We start from the raw sequence: 20,328 nt of genomic DNA, 5'->3' as shown, positions 1-20,328 counted from the left end.
CAAAATGAATCATTTTTCCTTTAGGTTGGTGTTTTATTTTTACTCTATGTGCCTGTGATAAGCCCCATGACCAAAGGGTTTGGATGAATTTATTTCAGCGTACAAGTTACAGTCCATCATTGAGGGAAGTCAGGGTAGGAACTCAAGTAGGAACAGAGGCAGGAACCATGGAGGAAGCTCATTACTGGCTTGCTTCTCCATCTACCTTTCTTGAGCAGCCCAGGCACACCTGCCTAGGGATAGCATCGCCCACAATGGGCTTGGTCCTCCCTCATCAATTAGTAATCAAGAAAATGTCTCACAGACGTGCCCACAGGCCAATCTGAGACCATGCCCCAGTTGAGACTTCCAAATACCTGTGGAGTGTGTTGATAACTGAAGCTAACTAGGAGAGTTGATTCTATCAGGTTTTTTGTTTGTTTTTATTTGTGTGTATGTGAGTGATAGATAGATAGATAGATAGATAGATAGATAGATAGATAGATAGGGGAGGAGAGAGAGAGAGCAACAAGAAACTGTCTTAGTATATCAACTAACACACCCATTTTACAAATGAGGATACTGAGGCCAGAGGAGCTTGGAATGTTAGAGAGGCAGGGGTAGGGAGCTGGGATGCTGGCTTCTGAATGCACGGAGTACCAAGAAAGCAGTCTGGGCCTGACACATGTGTCCCATGACCGAAAGATGCATATGGAGAAGCTGAACTGGTGCCGAGGACCCCAGTCCCTTCATCTGGAGATGAAAAGACACAGGTCCCTCCTCTTGCTGCTGTGAGGAGCCGCCTTGTCTTTCTGCACCCCAGATTTCCCCCATCAAGAGGGGAACACCTTTGCCTAAGTGTTGTTGTGAAGGTTAAGTGAGTGACTCTTCATAGGAGCTGAGAGCGGATGGAGGAATTTGGTAATAAACCAGGAGTAAAAAGGGCCACTGGGGCTTACAGAGGCCTCCAGTTATCATTTGGGTGACATCAGGAATAATCACAGGCAGTAGCCAACATTAGTGAATGCATCCCACAAACCAAGTACTTGTTTTGATTATATATATTACATTAAATCGTAATGAATATCTTACATATTCATTACATTATATATTAAACATTAATTGATATATTTAATATATTCATTACAAAATTAAAATAGTTCATTGAATAATTAATATTATATGGAGTCATTTTATTCATGTATATATATGTATATATTCATTAAATTCTCACCATGACCCCTGAGAGGGAGGTATTAAATGCCATTTCCATTTTGTGGCTAAGGGAATTGGGGTTTTGCCTCAGTTTATCACCTTTTTCAGTTTCTCTAGCCTTAGTTTTTTTCTGATTGTGAAGGAGGCCAGTCCATGCCTACTGACCCAGTGGGTTCATAGAATACCCAGAAGATGATACATGAAGACAGTGTATATGGACTTGCCCCTCAAACATGAACAGAGCCCCCAAGTGGGTAGATACTGCCATTCCTGGGAGAGGTCTGGTCTCTAAGGTGCCTGCAGCTTCTCTCAAGCTACACACATCATCAAGGGCACATCTTCCTCATCACCCTTCATCTCGGAGTCCCACTATTCAAACAGCAGGGCAAATGGAGCTGGGGTGTGTCTCTGTTGGTGGGGTGCTTGCCCAGCACACATGAAGCTCTGGGGTTGATTTCTCCAGGACCCCGTCAACTGGGCATGGTGGCACCTGCCTAGAACCCCAACACTTGGGAGGCAGAGGCAGGATGATTGGAGTTCAAGATCATTCCTTGGCTACATAAGGGGTCTGAAACTCTATCTAAAAAATAAATAAACATGAAAGAAATAATTTCATCCATGTTAGTTATAGGTCTGCCTCTGTGGGTTCGTGCCAAAAGACCCAGATGCCAGAGACAGAGAACTCGCTCTCAGATTAGTCAACACAAACAACCCTCCACGAAGGGTGTCCTGTCCCTCACAAGCCACTTCTGGCCACCGGATCCCAGTAGTCACTTCACAAAGCCGCCAACTGCCAACTTACTGAGACTGTTAACGTCCCCAGACTGGCTGGACAGACAGTGAAGACCTAATGGAGCGCTGCCCCAAAGCATCAGTGTGGCCTGCAGTTGGAAAGGGCCAAGAGAGCAACTGTGGCCTTTCTCCTCACCACACTGATGTGGGAACCAACAGGGTGGTGACTACACTATTGGCCGTGGGTCTGGGAGAGCAGGTTGTGACCCATGAGGATCCAGCATGCCCCATGTAAGGCTTTGTTCAACACAACTGCAAGCTCTTGTGTCTTCCTGTGAAACAAACCCTTGGGCTGACGGGACACAGCTCGGTGTATTGTGTATGGTCCACCCAGAGCCTCTATCAGCAGCCTGAGGCTGAGGGCAGATGAAGACTTAGACCTGAGTTAGAAAAGAGGTTTGAGACCCACCTTTGCCTCTGTGGAGTTTTGGAGGGTGGGGGACACCCTCTCAGCACTTCAATTGTCTCAGCTGTGTGGTGGTAACGACAATGTTTACCTTGTGGAACCATTGGTCAAATTAAATAAAATCACCATTCTCCCAAAATATTTTCCCAACACTTAGAGATGCACAGGCTCAGTTAAATTGAAAAAAAAAAAAACAAAAAAAACAAAAACAAACAAACAAACAAACAAAAACCAGAAGAAAATACGGGGTGAGTCAAACTAATGCTGTCAAATGGGGCATTTTTAAAAGAAGAGAAAAGGAGCTTCTAGCTTTAATACAGGCAGAGCAGGAAGGCGGAGACACAGGAGAAAAGGGGCTCTTGATCTCAGCTTCATGGAGCAGTCCCCAGCAGTCCTGGAGGAACTCTTCCTCTGCTTCTAGCCTTGGACCAGTTCTCCAGCCATGGGCCAGCGTCCCACTGGTTTGGCTTGGTTGCTGAGCAACCGCTAAGATGTTATGCTTTGACACATGGAGAGCCTTGTGGATATTGGTCTGCTACCCTGCTTGCCTCTGCACACACTTTCCCAGCCATGGGCTTTGTGGGCAGAACCCACAGCAGGTGTTCAATGAGGGAACAAGCCAGAGGAGGAAGAACATTCCAGATGAAGCAAAGCCTGTCAAGAGGGTCTTGCAGAGATCAAAATGGAAAGGAAAGGTATGCTACTAATGCTGCCACTTCCCACGCCCAGAAAATTTTGTTGCTAAATGGCAGAGCAGGCCTGAAAGACTGGGGGTTGGGCAGTCATACCCCAACAACAACATTCACATCAAAAGAATACTATGTTCCTGTCAATCATAAAGAGGCACCAAAGGGGTGCAAGTCCTAGTCTCTTGATGAAAGGAGGTCTCTAAGATCAAGAACACAGTATTCAACCCACAGTATCCTTCCAGCTGCTTCTTCCTCGGCATGCACACCTACTGGAAGGGCCTGAGTGACTGAGTGAGAGGCAGATGGAGAAAAAGAGATGCAGGCATGACTCTCCACATCTCCACTGTGCCCTGCAAAACAACTACTAACCATTTCACAGAAGAGCCAACTGGGGCTGCTTGTCTTTGCCCTAGTCACTCACTCACAGAAGAGCTACAGTGGTGGCTCTGTGATCTCTGATGATTAAAGGGTGTGAAGTTGGTGCCCACCTGTCCCTGGAGACAGACAGCAGCTTCAGCGGATGCAGGGCCTGCCTGAATGACAGACCAAGTGCTGAACAGTAGGACAAGGAAGGAAGTAAAATTTGGCCCCTAGATGAACAGTACTCACCTATGGGCAGGACATGTTGCCTGGTTATATAATTAAAAAAAAAACAAAAACAAAAATGAGAACAAACAACAAACCCAACCAACCAACCAAACAAACAAACAAACAAGCAAAAATCCCACAACAAAACAAAACTCAAAACCCCAAACTCCAAAATGTTCTTGGGCACCAACATGATGTTTAAAAGGTTTGGATTTCAGAGCATTTTGGATTTTGAGTTTTTAGATTAGGGATGATTAATCAATAAAGTCTATGCAACCATTTCTATATTTTAAAAAAGAAAGAAAGAACGGAAGGAAGGAAGGAAGAAAGAAAAAGAAAAAGAAAGAAAGAACGGAAGGAAGGAAGAAAGAAAGAGAAAAAAAGAAAGAAAGGAAGGAAGGAAGGAAGAAGGAAGGAAAGAAAGAAAAGCCCACACATCAGTTGCCATGTGGGAGCCCAAGACTGATGTCCGGTGTTTTCCTTCCTAGGTCTCCACTTTATTACTGAGGCAGGGTCTCTCACTAAGCCCAGAACTTGCCAATTCAGCTACTCTAGCTGGCCAGCCTGCCTCAGAAATCCCCAACTTCCCCTGATCACCACTGGGATCACAGGTAGCTGCCACACCCATTTGGCTTTTATGTGGGTGCTGGGGATGTGAACTCAAGCCCTGACATTAATCAGCACTTTATCCACTGAGCCATCTCCCAAGGCCCTGCCCTTTATCCCTTCCTCCCTCTCTCCCTCCCTCCTTCTCCCTCTCTCCCTCCCTTCCTCCTCTCTTCCCCCTCTTTCAGATAGAATCTAGGTATATAGCCCAGGTCCTAGACTATATCCCTAGGACCCGGGAACTGTAGCAATCCTGCCTCTGCGGGCACACACCACCATACCCAGCTGGAATACATCTTTTTAGAACACAAATGTTAACACAAGCTGTGGGGGAAATCCTGATCTAGCCATTGGCTTGTCGTGTGGCTTCCAGAAGTTGTTTGGTGTTCTGGAACCCCAGGAGTCTCATTTGCAATATGGCGTGGAGGAAATTCTTCCTCCCTAATTTCCAGAGTGACAGTCACAATGACCATACAGATGGTCATGCCATAGAAGAAGGATTCCAGGTCACAAGTCCCATGTAGTGGGTCCCCAGGACTACCATGTTAGGCTCCTCCTTTTGCTGGTTTCTAGACTGTGTGGTCCAATAGCTGGGGCCGGGGAGCAAACAGGATGCCTGTGTGTCTAGGAGAGGGCCTGAGCCCTGCAGCTGTTGCAGCAGTGGTCCTCAGTGCCACCAGCTCCACCCTCAGGGTCTCCTCCCAGCTTGCTTTGCTATCGCCCCAGGAGAGACACTTCTGTCCCAATACAAGCTCCACCGTTTCTGCAGCACCCCAGGAAGGGCGAAACTTAGGTTGCCCATGAAGACAAAATGGCTGCTTTCAAGGCACACACCACACTGAACATGGGCCAAGTTCACACCACTTGGGCTCAGTATCCAGGACCTGCAGAAGTCCCCAGGGTCACTACGTGCCTGTAGTGGGGAGCTTCCAGGAGAAACTGATAACCAGAGAATGTTTTGTTTTTATTCCTTGGCTCCAAACATGGACACTGACTGAGTCAGAGGATGGTGATTCCAACCTCTTGCACCTCAAACCAGTGAGCCAGAGTAGGGAGCATCCCCCACGCCCGGTCATATAGTAACTCACTCCTGAACCTCCGTGCCTGGATACTCTGCTCAAAAATAAGGGTCTTTTGGAGTGTTGCATGTGTGGATGCATGTGAACATGTGTGTGTGTGTGTGTGTGTGTGTGTGTGTGTGTGTGTGTGTGTGTGTGTCTATGCGTGTGTGCATGTTGCTTGCTCTATAAATAAGGAATCTACCATCAACTGAAGGAGTAGGGCATTCTCTGTACAGATCCCTGCTCAACCTAAAACTGCTACCATCCAATCTCTGCTTTACAGCTGAGAAAGCTGAAGAGTAGAGACTAAGTTAATAGTTAGCTAGCAGATAGACCAAGATTGGAACCCTGTTCATACAACCTTACCGTATGTTACTAGCTGGCTCCGAGAGTAAGGCTTGGATGCATCCTATTTTGAGAGATGGGGGGCATTGATCTCTATGGTTTTTATTAATTAAAAATATGCATATTTTTATAAGACACAAAGCCTCAAGTTGGCAAGCAAACAAAACCCGAGCCGACAAGATTCTGCTTTCCGCTCTCTCAAGGGTGGGCAGAGTTGGCTTGCAGAGGCCCGTGTTGGGTGTTGCCTTATTCCCTGCCTCTTTCCCAAGCATCATTCATTAATTTCTGATCTGTGGGCACAGGAGATCGCCTGCTGCAGGGAAGTCATCTGGCCCTGTAGCCTTTTTTTTTTTTTTTTTTTTTTTTTTTTTTCTGTAGCAGGCTAAAAAGTGTTCATAAGGACTCAGTGAGAAACAGATGATGGGGCATGTCAAGGTCATGATCACAGCTACTGGCCATGCTCTCCCTGGAGGATCCCCAGGTCTGTAATAATTCTCTTTATAAACCCCAGAACATCTTCCAGTGCCATTGTCTTGTCTGGCTTGTGTGAATCCTGGGATACAAGTTCCTGCCCCCTGCCCCAGCGACACTGGGAAAATTGCTCTTCTTACCCACCTGCAGGCTCACCAAGTGCTCAGGATAAGTCACAGGCATGATTAATGAAGGAATGCATGAAGGAATGAGTGAGCGAATGAGCTATGTTGAATCTTTTAAAACATTTATTTACTTTAAGAGGTATGGGTGTTTTGCTGCATGTATGTCTGTGTACCACATGCATGACTAGTGGAGAGAGACACCAGAAGAGGGCACTGGATTCCTTGGAACTGCAGTTACAGATGGCTACAACCCACCACGCAGGTGCTGGGAATTGGCTCCAGGTACTCTTCTGAGGCATCTATCCAGCCCCTGGCTTTATAGAACAGGGCCAGCAAGGAGGCTCAGTGGGTAGCGATCTGAGGACTTGAGTCTCTTCCTAGAACCCCCATGGCAGAAAGAGAACTGACTCCCACAAGTTACCCTCTGACCTCTACAGGTGCACCACACACAAAATAAATAATCAAATAAACATGAAAATATATTATTATCAAGTCTAATTTTTTTCTTTTCTTTTGCCTTTCCCACCCCCAAACATGAGGAATAGAACAAAGTGGGGAAAGCATAGGTGTGGATCTTTCAAAGGAGAGTCAGTAAGCTGGGAGGATCCTTAACATCCTGCTTAAGTATTATTACCACCCCCAACCCCGCTCCTGCCAAGAAAATCAACTCACGGTGGTTTAATGGTGATGGTCACATTTGCTCCTTGTAGCTCAAATGCCAAGTGCTGCACAAGTGCTCTTAGAACTGGGAAGGCAACACTTTCCATCCTAAAAACCAAAAAACCAACCAAACCCAAACCCCTTCTGCTCACGTTAACTCTGCAGTGGTTCTGAGGATCCGTCCTGGGCTGTGACGGTGGTGAGACTGTTTGACCCCACAGAAAGGGGCAGAAGCCACGCTCACCCGAGGACAAGGCATATGGTGGGGAAGGAGGGGCCCAGCAGAGGCGGAGAGATGTGAAGTCACCTACCAGCCTCCACAGGCTTCCTTGTGCGCCTGGGGATTTCTCTATGGGTGGCTGAGTGGCTACCTCTAACTGGTCTTTTCGTGTGACCCTGTGACCCCAAACAGACTCAGGCTTCCATATATCTATCAGTGTGTGGCTGTAGACTTGCAGGAGGGGCTGGGCATGGAACTGAACTCCAGTCTGCTTTAATAACTTAGTAAGGCATTCTTAACGATAATCCACCTCTCTAGCCTCAAGCACAAAATTTTCAGATCTGGGATGGAAAAGATGCTCCTGGAGTCAAAGTAGCTGGTATCCTCAAGGACATGAGCATCCAAGTGACATTTCACAGCCCTTTACAGTAGCAAACCATGATGTCCCTGCAAAGGACCCCATGTCAATGTGTAAACTGGGTTGGTGCCCCCTCCCCTAGTGGGTATCTGACTGTGTCCCACGTGCCTGGCTTGCTCCAATGTGAGGGTACCACAGGGACAGAATGGACAGAGCTCTTCACCCTGGGAAACTTCCATCCTAATGAAGAAAGCCAACTTAATGCTGGCCAGGTACATGCCAAAGCTTAGCTTTCCCTTTAATTCACCTTGACCTTTTGTTCATTTTTAAGCAAATGATGTCCCAGATGCCAGGTTCGGCTTCTATTGCTTTCCCCATGGGAATGCAACCTCCAGGTGAAGCCCTATTAATGGTGAGATACAGACTGCTCCCCACCTTTTTCTGCCCGTGAGATTTCTCTGGGGGCTGCTGGGTAGAACCAGCTCCTTCTCGTGGGGCAGTCATTAGGACACAAACTCGACAAGGCCAGGGCTGTGCTGTGCGCTGCCCACGGCTGCACCTCCAGAGCCTGGCACAGCAACCAGCACACAGTAGGTACTCAGCAAGTGCTCATTAGGTGAATGAACATGTTCAGGCTGTGAACTCAGCACTACCCAATGGCCACCTGCACGAGATGGCCCAGTTCTCTGCCGCAGACACAACCCGGTGCACCTGCTGGGCCAGGGCACATGTGCATTTATTTTTAACCTTTTATTTGGCGATAATTATAGATTCATAGGGGCTGCAAGGAAATGAACAGAGAAGACCGTGCATTCTGCCCCTGGCATCTCCCAAAGTTATCATCTCGCTGAGGGTGAAGCATCAAAACGGGAAACTGATGTGGCCACAGGTAATGTCACTGCTGCCCAGGCTCCTGCTCCCTGAGTCTCTCAGAGCACACGTACCTGTAGCTCAGTGCAGTGTTATCATGTCACCTCCTTGCTAACCACCATCAAGGTGCCACACTACCCTTCTGAGATTCTCTTCTGCCAGTCCTTAGAGCCAAATGTCCCTCTGCCCAGTTCCCAGCCTTGGCAATCACCACATCTATTCTTATGACATCTGGCTAGCACTAACACAAACGAAATCTAGCAGTAGGGAACAGTTTGGGCTCTTTTTACTCTTTGAGATTCACCTAGGTTGAAGTGCATATCAACAGTCTGTTCCTTTCATTACTGGCTAGTATTCTATTAAATAGGCACGCCACTGTTTAATTCACATCTGGTGTTAATCCAAGTAGATACTGCCTATTTGTCCCTGCATAATGATCCTTAGTGTGGAAACTGCTCAGCACAGTATACAGTCAGTGCCTAACTCTCTCTCTCTCTCTCTCTCTCTCTCTCTCTCTTACACACACACACACACACACACACACACACACACACACACACACACACCAAAACCCAAACCCAAACACCCCAATGAGGAAAGCTGTCTTCCCTTTAGATTCTTCTGAAGAACTCTGCACAGCCAGAGACCTGTGGGCACAACCAAGACTTGAAGGGCGTGGCTTCCATACCAACATCCCCTGAAGCCAGGGACAATGTTGACAGTTGTGGGACTGAAAGCATCCATGGCCTTCAGTATTCACACCCTGTCCAGTGGGGCTTTGGGGCAACTTCTCTTGCCCATTCCTTGAATGTTCAGATGGTGTGGCTTGCTGAGGGTGCACTAAGATTTGATGTGGCACTAATTCTGAGCCTGGGACTCAACTGTCCTGGAGTGTTCACTCCTAACTCTGCTGCCACTGCACAAATGAGCTCAGGCTAGTTCCTGAGGGATGAGACCTTGCATGGAGCAGAGATGAGCAGTCCCAGCTAAGGTCACCCTAACCTGGCCTGGAGCCGGCACACTCTCACCACACTGGAAATCACCAGGCTGTGCAGAATGGTCCTCACAGCCTCAGCAGACGGAAAACCAGTGAGAGAGACATCTAAGACCAGGAAGGCCCTCGGTGGTGTGTTGACCTGTAGACTACAAATTCATAGGTAATAATGGGCAGGCACACACACTGGTCTGGTGCATGTTAATGACTGGTCGCTCGTGCAGAGCCAGAAGGGAACACCCAGGGAGGCTCTCAGAACTGATCTGCAGATCGGGTTCCGGCATACTAGACTTGAAGACATGTTCCCTGTTTCCACCCCTGATCCTGCTACCCACTCTGAGCAAAGAGCTCCTGCAACTTCTGTCAAAGACAGTTTGCATCTTAACTCGACGGTGGGTGAGACACTCAGGGCGGGAATCAGCCTCCTCCTGGCCTCATCCTCCGTGGCTCCGTGCTTGCGGATAAAAATACCCTTCCCTCCTCTCTACTGTGGAAGCTGTCCAGGGTCAGCCGCCCACATACTTCCACGCGATTTCTGACTCTGGTTATAAAACCTTGGCCCCAGAAATAGAACAAAAGGGGATTTCATAGGCATGTGCTCCAGTATAGCCTCCACCATTCCTGAAAAACTTTGGGGAAATTCACTTTCAGGCTTTGAACACGGTCTTCAAAGTCCTATCCACACCAGGCATCAAACATCTATGAGGGGCCATGATTTTCATTCTTTCATATTCTCTCTCTCTCTCTCTCTCTCTCTCTCTCTCTCTCTCTCTCTCTCTCTCTCCTCCCTCTCTCTCAGCAGGTGCCTCTGTTCTCAAGTCTTTCCAGCCTCTCTGATTTCTGTTGATCATCTCTGGACCCTCTGGTTTTCCCAGGCCTGGTCATCACTGCCTGGTCCTAGCCAGAGCTCAGCTTGCTCTGTCCTCTGGCTGCTCTCCAGTCCACCCTCATCCCTGCCCTTACATTTAGTTCCTTCAAAGGTGTCCCAGGTACCTTCCTGCACATTCCGTTCTGAGCTCCTCACTCATGGTAGCCTTTCCTTCCCAGCCGATACAGCATGGACTCCAGAGCAGAGGGTACTGCCAAGCAAACCTCCAGACCAACTCTCCTATCATAGGTAAGGCTAGAAAGTCAACCCAGGAGGAATGGAACCAAGGTGGTGAAGGTGGTGATAACCAAGACTGAAAGGGAGACCAGGACCCTGGCACAAGGAGTTCCCATTACCAAGTTCTAAAACAGCAGTCTTGGAGGAGGATAACAATTACTCCATTTCTTAAATCTGTAGAACATGCTGGGCCTTGAGCACATGTTTAGGCATGATCCTCCTACAGATGACGAGAGCAGGCACAGAGAAGGGCCACGTCCAGTCTAGGGTCACACAGCTAGTTGGCACAGCAAGGATTTGAAGTGAGGTTCAGTTCCAATGACCTCAGCTCCTCAAGCCTACCTTGAATCCTGCAGTAGGCGCGCCTCTCCTATCAGGCTTTTTACCAAATCAAGTATTTTCTAGGCCCTCCTGACAGTTTCCAGGCTCCCCTTTGCCCACTCACAGTCCACCACCCACTGGCCTTGAGTGGGCCCACCATGCTCATCCCTCCCCACAGCTAACTTCCCAGAGCAGAGCCATATTCTAAACTAGAACTTGCCTCTTCCTGCTCTTGATGATGGGCAAGTCACCTCACTCACTCAGCATCAGCGTCTTTATCTACCACCCAAGAGTGGAAGATGCCATGGCACAGACATGGGAAAGCGGATGGAGCAGTGGAACTGGGATGGTGCCCTGGACACTGCAAACCCTCAAGAGATGAGAGCTCCGTCCTGACTCGGGCACCCTTACAGCCTCTCTGTGAGGACTAGGCTGCCCTTGTCCACCACAGAGCTCTGCTGCTGTACCTGTGGGCCACCGCCATTGTCTCTGGCACCTATGGATGTGGCTTCTTCCCCCGCCTGCTTTAGAGTCAAGTCCTGTGCCACGCCCTTCAGACGCTCCTGTATGGCGACGTCTCAGTCGTCAACACTGTGTCTACGGTCTCTTCAGGCCCTGAGCTACTCTCTCCAGTTGGCAGAGCATCAATACCTCTGGTGCCCAGAGACTCCTGAATATCAGAGTTCGAAGGAATAATAGGTACTGATTCATTTAACCAATTAATCAACCGACTAACTAACCAACCAATCACCACCCATAGTTCACTCATGGGCCCCGGCTTTGGGCTAGTCTTTGAAGACCACAAGAGTCCTTCTCTGCACACCACTTCTGACCAAGTGAGTGCACAGTAGGCAGTTTCTGGGCACTGCCCCCTCAGCAGCTGCCCCCTGGACCCTTCTGGTTGGCAGAGGCCTAATGGTTCAGAGTGTGGCCCTGTGGCCACTGAGTCAGACGTTGGGCCTGGTCTATTTAGGCCTTGCCGATCCATTCTCTTGGTGGTGACTGGTTTAGGCATGTGACCCAGTGTCTGAGGAGTTGACTTGATGGGGTGGGAGAGTATGACAAAAGAAGGCGATGCTTTCCGTCCTTTGTTTCAGGGACTCCTCTGTAGAACAGGGATAGAGGAGGCCTTCTCTGCAGAGTGGTAGAAAGGCTCAAAGGAGGCCACATATGAGAAGGTTTGTGTGCCCAGAGAGTGCAGCTGTCACCACACCCACCTTTGCCCGTGGGATGTCTCATCTGAAACAGCACCGGGGCTCTAAACCCAGTTCTTGGCTCCTCCAACTCTCCAGGGTCTATACCCAGCCATGATCTCCTTCCATCTCCCCTTCCTACAGACCTTCATGAATGGCCCCTAAGCCAGAGGTAATTTCTCGACCTAGTCACCCTGTGGTGTTCTTCTCTTCTTGTGCCCTAAACATGTCTGGAAGATTCGCTGACTGCACTTCTGTGAATGTGTCCTCAGGATGCCTGGACCTGTGCCCAGGGGTCCATGAGATTCCCATCACAGTGTCACTTGTGATAGCGAAGCCTGTGCACAACCTAGGTGCCCACTATAAGAGAGAGTAAACAAGTCGTGGCTGAGCCACTCATAAAGACAAGGCAGAGACGTATCTTCTTCTATCCATAGACCATAGAAGAAGAATTGAATGTCGATATCTATCTATCTATCTATCTATCTATCTATCTATCTATCTATCTACCTATCGACATTCAAGCTCTATGACTGAGAGAGAGAGAAAGGCTCCAAAAATACAGTATTCATCTACACGCTTAACAGTCATGGAGAATCTTCTGGAAGGACATTTGACAGAATGTTAGCAGGAGCGAGCTTTGTTACACTACATTTCATCTGGGTTTTACTTTCTTCTTTATACTTTGTGATACCATTTGAATTTTACATAATCCTTACATAACATCTCTATAGCCAGGGGGAGAGAGAACTACTTTTATTTTGAAAAGAGGAAAAAATACATATAGAATCACAGCCAGGATCCACCTTCTTTGGGCATGGTTCCCTAGTCACGTGAGACAAGATTTGGGGTTTACTGTACTCTTTCCAGCCGGGATACCCAACCCCCATGCCTCTGCCTCTCTCTGCCTAGAACTCTCTGGTTTGGTAAACTCAGAAACAGCGAGGCAACCAGAGGCCAAACATCTGGAGGGAAAACATGGGGCTGGGGTGGGGGAGCTCAGACTGAGATGCCTGCAAGATGATGCAGAGGGACCCAAGAGAGAGCAGAAGACACTGGCTATGGAGATATAGACAGAGTCATAGAGATGCCACGTCTCTTGTGACTTTGCATGCAGAAGAACTATCCACGGACACCTTCTGTGCACACTGCTCACTGAGCTGACTCACTTCCCAGCAGCATAACATAAAGACATGGATGTGCATGAATGTCTGCTTCTGTCAGTGCAGAGACACCCTAACCTGACCTGTTCTGCCTTGGCCATGTCCAGCTACCTCCACAGTCATTTTATCAAGCTGAGCCTGCTGTAAGGAATGGTCATTTCTTTTCTTTTCTTTTTCTTTTTTCTTTTTTTTTTCTTTTTTCTTTTTTTTTTTTTTTTTTTTTGGTTTTTTCGAGACAGGGTTTCTCTGTGTAGCTTTGTGCCTTTTCCTGGAACTCACTTGGTAGCCCAGACTGGGCTCGAACTCACAGAGATCCGCCTGGCTCTGCCTCCCAAGTGCTGGGATTAAAGGCGTGCGCCACCACTGCCCGGCAGGAATGGTCATTTCTTAAGTGCATTTTTTTTTTCCTTTTCTTGTGTGTGTGTGTGTGTGTGTGTGTGTGTGTGTGTGTGTGCGTGTTTTCCTATGTGTGCACATGTGGGAGCCAGCAGTTAACATCTCGTGTTTTTTTCTATTGCTCTGCACTTTAGGGCTTGAGACAGGGTCTCTTCACTGACCCTGAGCTCACTGTCTCAACTAGTTTGGCTGCCAGTGAACGGCGTGGGTGGTGGGTGGTGGGGTTTACCTGTGCCTGCTCCTCGGCACTGGAGTTACAGATGTGCACCACCATGCTGCCATTCACGCGGGTGCTGGGATCTGAACTTAGGCCCTTGGACTTGTATTACAAACATTTTAACCCACTGAGCCGCCTCTCTAGGCACGGGCAGTTCCACTTTGGATATTTGAATAAGGATGTGGGTCAGTCTCTTGAACCCTGCCTAGATGACAGGCAGCCTGGGCTGGGGCAAGGAGGGAAGCTCATGTCTTAGTGCCTCCCCACCACCATGCCTTCCTTCTGCTTCCTGTTTCTTGAGTCAACAGCTCTCTGAGACTGTGAGGAAAGCTATGGGCGCCCTAGCCTTACACTTCTCAAGATACCTGGCCTGGCATGACACTGTGTTTGAGCTAAAGAAAGGGTTACAGGTGAGCACAAACATACCTGCCCTTTGGTCACTCCCCAAGGGACCCTTATTTGTAAAGGAACTCTGCAGCAGCTCCCTCTGACCTTTCCAATCCCTTTCCTAGACCCGCCATATGGAGGCGGAGTCTTCTCTTATTGGTCCTTGAGAAGGAGGCTGACATCCTTCCTAGTCTCAGGAGTCTGTCTCAGAAAGCTCATCCTGGACACCTCTCTGCCTGTCCCAGCCCTGCCCTCTAACTCCACTTTCTAAGCCATAAGGAAGAAAAATTGCACAGTTGTCCTTTGGTATCCAGGACAGTTCACCATGTGGAAATCTGCCGATGCCCAAGGCCCTTATGTAACACTGTGTAGTATCTGCACAGACACCCCCACCCCCACCCCACATGCCCCCTGTTCCCCTCACATTTCTCCACCTGTAATACCTCCTGGTATACAAATAATATGTAAATAGTTGTCACTCTGTATTGTCTAGGGAATAATGACAAGGAGAAAAGCCTGTGCAACTTCAGTACAGATGTATTTTTTTTTTTTTTCCTGAACATTTCTCATCTGAGGCTGGTTGAAGCCAGGAATGTTAACCTGGAGATCTGGAGCATGGAGTTGGGGGCGGGGTGGGGGCTCTATTTCTGTCTTCTCTCATTCCTCAAACTGTTGTAAGAGTGGGGAAGAAAGATGATATTTATGAGGGCCCAGCCTTCCACCCTGCACAGCCTTTGGAGGGATCCAAGCAGTTACTCAAGTCTCCGAGGCTCCGTTTCCATATCTGTCTTTACGGATTCTAGTAGCTGGTTTTTGATTTCTGTATTTTATGCTCCTGACCTCTTTGGGCCTTGTTGAGCCTGGAGAGACAGTCCCTGCCAGGGGTGGTCAATTCCTAGAGACAGCAAATGAGCCAGTTTAGAGCCTGGATGCCCAGCCACCTCCTTCATGGAACTCTGCTCTCTGGGCCAGGACTCTCTTGCCCTAGTCAGCCCAGGGCCAGGTGCCAGAGAACTTAGTAACAGCCCTTATGCCTACTGAAATGGCCTAACTGGACAATCCTAAGCCCATCTTGCCTTCGCAGGCAGGCCACGGCAAAGCTCTAGCCCATCCCCCACTGACATGCTCTACTTCCTGGCCAGTGATCCTTCTTTGGGTGGTCCTGCCTGGCACAGAGTTCCCACCTCTCAGGACCTTGAGCTAGAAACTCTACTCACAGCCTTCTCCTTACCTGTTGGTTTACCACACCTGGATAGAGTTCAACCAGGAACAGTGTCACCTGCTCCATGGTGTCACTGGGAAGATATAACAGATAAACAGGAGGAACCGTCTCACACAGCTGTGGGCACCTGGCAGGGGCTTTCATTGAACCTTACATTTGATTTGTGTGTGTGGGGTGTGTGTGTGGGGGGGTGCGGGAGCCCGGAGCCTCAGATATGCCGAGGACATGGTCTACCTCTGGGCTTCCCCCTCTGTTCTAACACGGCTTTAAAAACATTCCTTTGTTTTTCTTTCTCTTATCTGTCTTTCCCTCTCTTTCTACCTCCCATTTATCCCATACTCCTGTCCAGGATCAGCTACATAATTTTTGGATCCAATTCAAAACAAAACGGTGGGCCTCTGCAGTTGATAAGAATTGTAGGACTGGCTGAGATGGCTTATCAGGTCATACACACACACACACACACACACACACACACCACCACCACCACCACCACCACCACACAGTCCCACCCCCCCACCCCTACCTGCCCCTGCCTTCCTCTATATCAGATTCTCCCTTGCCTCCAACATCTTTTATTCTGATTTTCTAACCCTAAGTCCCCAGTGAACCCCAACCCTCTGCTTGGTACTTGATGACCATATTCACTTAGCTGGAGAGTGGGGGACAGAGAGGCAAACCAGGATTCTTGAAGAGTCCATGAAATAAGTTATTATTAAATGCGTCTCATTAGTCTCAGAGTCATATGGCAACTGAGGGTAACACCAAGCTGGGGAGTTAAAGTGGTTCGGATGGGATTTTAACAAACGGGCAAGACAATTTATAGTGCTCAGATTTCTTATTTTTGAAGTATACTGCTGAAAGCCCTGGGCCTCTGCTAGGTTAGTATTTCTCTTCTTGGCGGTCAGTGTGCTTGGGGGAGGCCTCTGCGCTGCTACTGATACAGGCCCTTTTCATCTGCAGAGGTTCTGCGCGACCTTGCAGGCAGGCCATGGTATGGATCTGGAGAAAGAAAAGCCTTGCTCGATGGAAACCCCGTTGAACTGATCTTCTCTCTCCGCTCCCCCAATACAGCATCTTCTCCACCCCCCACCTCTCTTTGTTTCCCAAACACAGCAATATTGGGCCTTTGCAAGTTCTTTTGAAATTCAGAACGTGTTACAAGCCATTGCACACCATGCTGAGACGGAGCCTCTGATAGCCTCTGCTATTCCAGATCTGATACTTGTCCTGGGCCTACTTTGGGAGTGATGTCTCTAAATAGTCTGCATACCCTCTACAGTTCCAGCTTAGCAATCTGGGTCTGAAACGCCTCCTCTGCAACTCCCCACCAGCTTCCACAGTCTGTCAAGCTACTAATTCACACATCAAGGTCCTGTTCAAAGGTCCCCTCCTCCAAGAAGCTGCCTCTGATTTCTCTAGGCAGAAGCAACATACCACACCTCATCTCCCCCCCCCCCCCCCCGCCAGCCCAGGCCAGCTTGCTTTTTTACTTTATATCCACCACACCCTTTGTGCCATTGGCTGGCAGCCAACTGATGGATGCGAGCACCCCAGGCTCTGATATCCTCCATCTCTGGCGGATAGCAGAACAGAGCAGTTAAAGATTAAAAGGGTCTCAATTCCACTTCTAACTAGCTTCGTATATATGCTAATACCAACCTTGTGGCTTTATGATGGATAAATCAGATGATGACCCAAAGTCTTTAGCCCAGAGCCCAGCAAAAGGCAAATGCTGAGAAGAATATTAACAGCTCTCTCCAGACACACCACAGGCTGGCTAGCCCATATCCCAGTGTGGCTGGGCCTTGTTGGTTTATGCCTGGCCCTGGTGCTATTATGGCTTACTCTCCAGTGTCTCAGTGTAGGTGAGAAGCTATATACCCAGTCTGGGACCAGGTCTATTTCATTCACCAATATGCCCCCCCCCCACACACACACTAAGGAGTGCTTACTTATCACGTAGTTAATAAAGTCAAATGAATGAATGTGTCTCCAGGTCTGAGAGGTGCTTGGCATCTGGCAGGGATTGCCTTGCTGGAAGCTGTGAGTGACTTCAGCTATGTTTTAGGCAGGAACCAAGGCTGTTTACATGCCTGAGAGTGTGAGCCCCAGTTCCTGCCCTCCCAGCCCTTCCTGCCAGTACCACTAGGGAGGGAGGCATAGCCTCTAACCGAGGTCAGGAAAGAGTAGGACAGGTAGAGGGGTGATCCCGGGCTCACTAGAGGGGAGCAGGGGTCTGTTTCTCCTGTCAGAGCTGTGCCCCACTGCCTGTCCCAGGTGGGACTCAGTATTGATTTCTCCTTGGAGGCTGCAGGAAACCACAGCACTGTTAAGCTGCCCAGTGGGTACAGAGGCTCCCGAGGATGCTGGGTTTTCATTTTTTACTGAAGAGGATACATAGAGACACAAGTCCAGCAGGCGCTGTCCCCACCAGCCCACAGTGACACAAGGGGGATCCCACCTCTGCCAGAAGTGGAAGGAGGGAACCGGGCTGACAGGTTTTTTTTATTCCTAGTTAAGACACAGAACAGAGCCATACCAAGGGTGGGTTGGGCGGGTGGGTTGGTTGGTCACAGACCATGATCTAAGCATTGTGGCAAAAAAAACGAAGAATATTGGCTCAGTTAGCTGTCAAATAGACCCAATGAGGTAGGTAGCTGTTACCATTTTACATATAAAGAAACAGAGAGAGAGAGAGAGAGAGAGAGAGAGAGAGAGAGAGAGAGAGAGATTTGTCAGAGTCCCAGGGCTAGTAAGAAGCAGGGCATCCTAGATCCAGAACCTTCTTTCATAGGAACCAAATAAAATCCTGAAAAGAAAGCCTAGTTCTCCATCTTCTCTTCGCTGTGTGACCTTGAGGCTAGCTCACCCTCTCTGGGCCTCATGTCTCCTTTCCAAGGGTAATGATTTAGGAGGCTGTGTTTCTAGCTCAAGGGCACCCCCTATGGCCAAAATATCCTTTCCTCTGGAGTGACCAGGCCCTCTAGGGTGACCAGGCCCGGGGTGAACCCAGGTGTCCAGAAACACTGTGGTCCACCGTGAGGGCCAGAGGCAAACCTGCACAAGGCCACTTTCATTTACAGCTTGTGCCGTGGGGCTGAAAACCCAAACTGCAGCTCTAGTGACGAACGAACGCCTGGGGCTTCCGAGCTTTGGAGCTCTCCTGTCACCAGGTGGGGGACCCATGCGAGCTTGGGGAAGAGCTGTGGGCAGATGGAGGACGCCCAGAAAAGGTGAGGCCCAAGATGCACAGAACACAAGGCAGAGCCCTCCCGCACACCGGGAAGCCACTTTTGGGGGAGAAACCCCCAGCTCCGGTCCACAGCTCAGAAAGCATCCCCGGACGAGGACACCGGGCTGCGGGCGCACAGCCCCCCGATACTGAAGGGAAACCAGGTGCAGGAGTCCGGGAATATCTGGAGTGTGCTGATGGGGGTCCCCGCGCTCTGGACGCCCCCAGCTCCGGAAAGTTTGCGCGCCCCCTCCCCGCGCCGCGCCCGCCGCCGGGTGCCCGCTCAAGGTCACCGCTGACACCGCGGACACCCGGCCCCCCCTCCCACCCCCGGCCGAGCTTCGGCTGCAGCCGAGGCCGCGGGGTCCCCCAGGCGACAGGGAAGAAGCCGCGGGAAAGGAGGCAGAGCCCGTGCGGGCAGCGGGGAAGAGAGGCCCTGGCCCGGTCCCGCCGACCCTCACCTGCGCCCGCTCCGGGGCGACGATGCCGCCGCCGCCGCTGCCGCTGCCGCTGCCGCCGCCCCTGCTGCGCGCCCGGCCCGGCCCGGCCCTGCGTCCCCGCCGCCGCCGCCGCCTCTGCGCCCCGCGCCCGCCCGAGCTCCCGCCGCCGCCGCTGCACTGCGCTCCGCCCGCCGCTCCCTCCTCCCGCTCCCTCCTCCTCCGCTCCCCTCTGGCCCTCCCCGAACTCGACTCGGACAGCGCTCCCCCCCGCCCCCCTCCCTCCCCGCGCACCGGGCCACTCACGCGGGTGGGCCATGAAGATGCTCTCCCTCCAGAGGTACCAGTTCCATCTCTGTCTGCTGCCCACAGCCCCTTCCCCAGACACCCCACACAGAGCCCCTCAACACTCCCCTTTCCCCTCTTTCCGCCCCCCCCCCGGGTCAGAGAGCCCCCTAAGGAAATCCGTGGGTGATGTCGCTGAGAGGGTGGAACAGGTCTGTGAGGAGGCTAGCTTTGGAGGAGATTGTCTGTGTCAGCCTTAGGGGTTTTAGTCCTGGGCTCTCTGACACTCCTAGAAAGGACAATGGTTGGCCCTGAGCCTCTGTAGTGGCCCCATTAGGGCCTGGAAGAGTCCAGGACAAGGGGCCTTGCCTGGGAAGCAAGTTGAAAACCCCAGGCACCCCGGGAAACAACCTCCTCAGTTAAGCTTCCCCTCCTTGGCACAGGCCCCAAGTCGCAGAAAAGCTGAATTCCTGCAGAAGCCAGGCCTCCGACTCCCAGCGCCTGGGTCTGCGCCATGCCATCAATTAATCATGCCCACTTGTTTACTTATTTATTGGCTTTATAAAAAGCCAAATGCACTCCTCACAGGAGGCAGGCAAAGAGAAGATGGGCCCCTACCCGCTGGACCCACAAGGGTAACTGACTTCCCCCTGGCTGGCCTCCCTGGGTAAGGGAGGATCACTGTAAGGAGACCCTGCAGTTATGTCTGGACACCTGCTTCCAGGGGACACGCTAGACCTTGACACCATCTGTGGGCCCAAATTCCCCAGGCCTGAGCTCTGCAGCCCTGGGGAGAAGCACCAGTTACTTCTGTGCAGGGCTGAAGCTGGGAAGGAAAGGAGAGGGAGCTGGGAGCCAGCCACCAGGTAGAGAGCCCTTAGGTGTGACAGGAGGTGTCCCCAGGCTGGGCTTGGCTCAGGAATGGGTTCTCACTGATCCACACTCAGCTTGGCAGGTGACACCTGTATCTTCTGCACCATCCCCAGGC

The 20,328-nt window shown here is 50.3% G+C and overlaps 1 protein-coding gene across 8 annotated transcripts in view; it reads right to left on the bottom strand.

Moving 5' to 3' along the window:
- Atp2b2 (ATPase plasma membrane Ca2+ transporting 2) overlaps positions 1 to 19,171 on the bottom strand; it is a 326,081-nt gene extending 306,910 nt beyond the window's left edge. For 7 of the 8 annotated variants that reach the window (XM_037204261.1, XM_028863952.2, XM_028863954.2 and 4 more), the window contains exon 1: positions 19,080 to 19,171. The gene's annotated coding sequence lies outside the window, so the exon portion shown is untranslated. The remainder of the gene's footprint in view (positions 1 to 19,079) is intronic. The other variant, XM_028863957.2, reaches the window with a different exon arrangement.
- Positions 19,172 to 20,328: the final 1,157 nt, after the last annotated feature.

This window comes from Peromyscus leucopus, chromosome 3 (genome assembly GCF_004664715.2).
Source record: "Peromyscus leucopus breed LL Stock chromosome 3, UCI_PerLeu_2.1, whole genome shotgun sequence".
Taxonomy (NCBI): domain Eukaryota; kingdom Metazoa; phylum Chordata; class Mammalia; order Rodentia; family Cricetidae; genus Peromyscus; species Peromyscus leucopus.
This window is presented reverse-complemented; position numbering and strand designations above follow the sequence as displayed.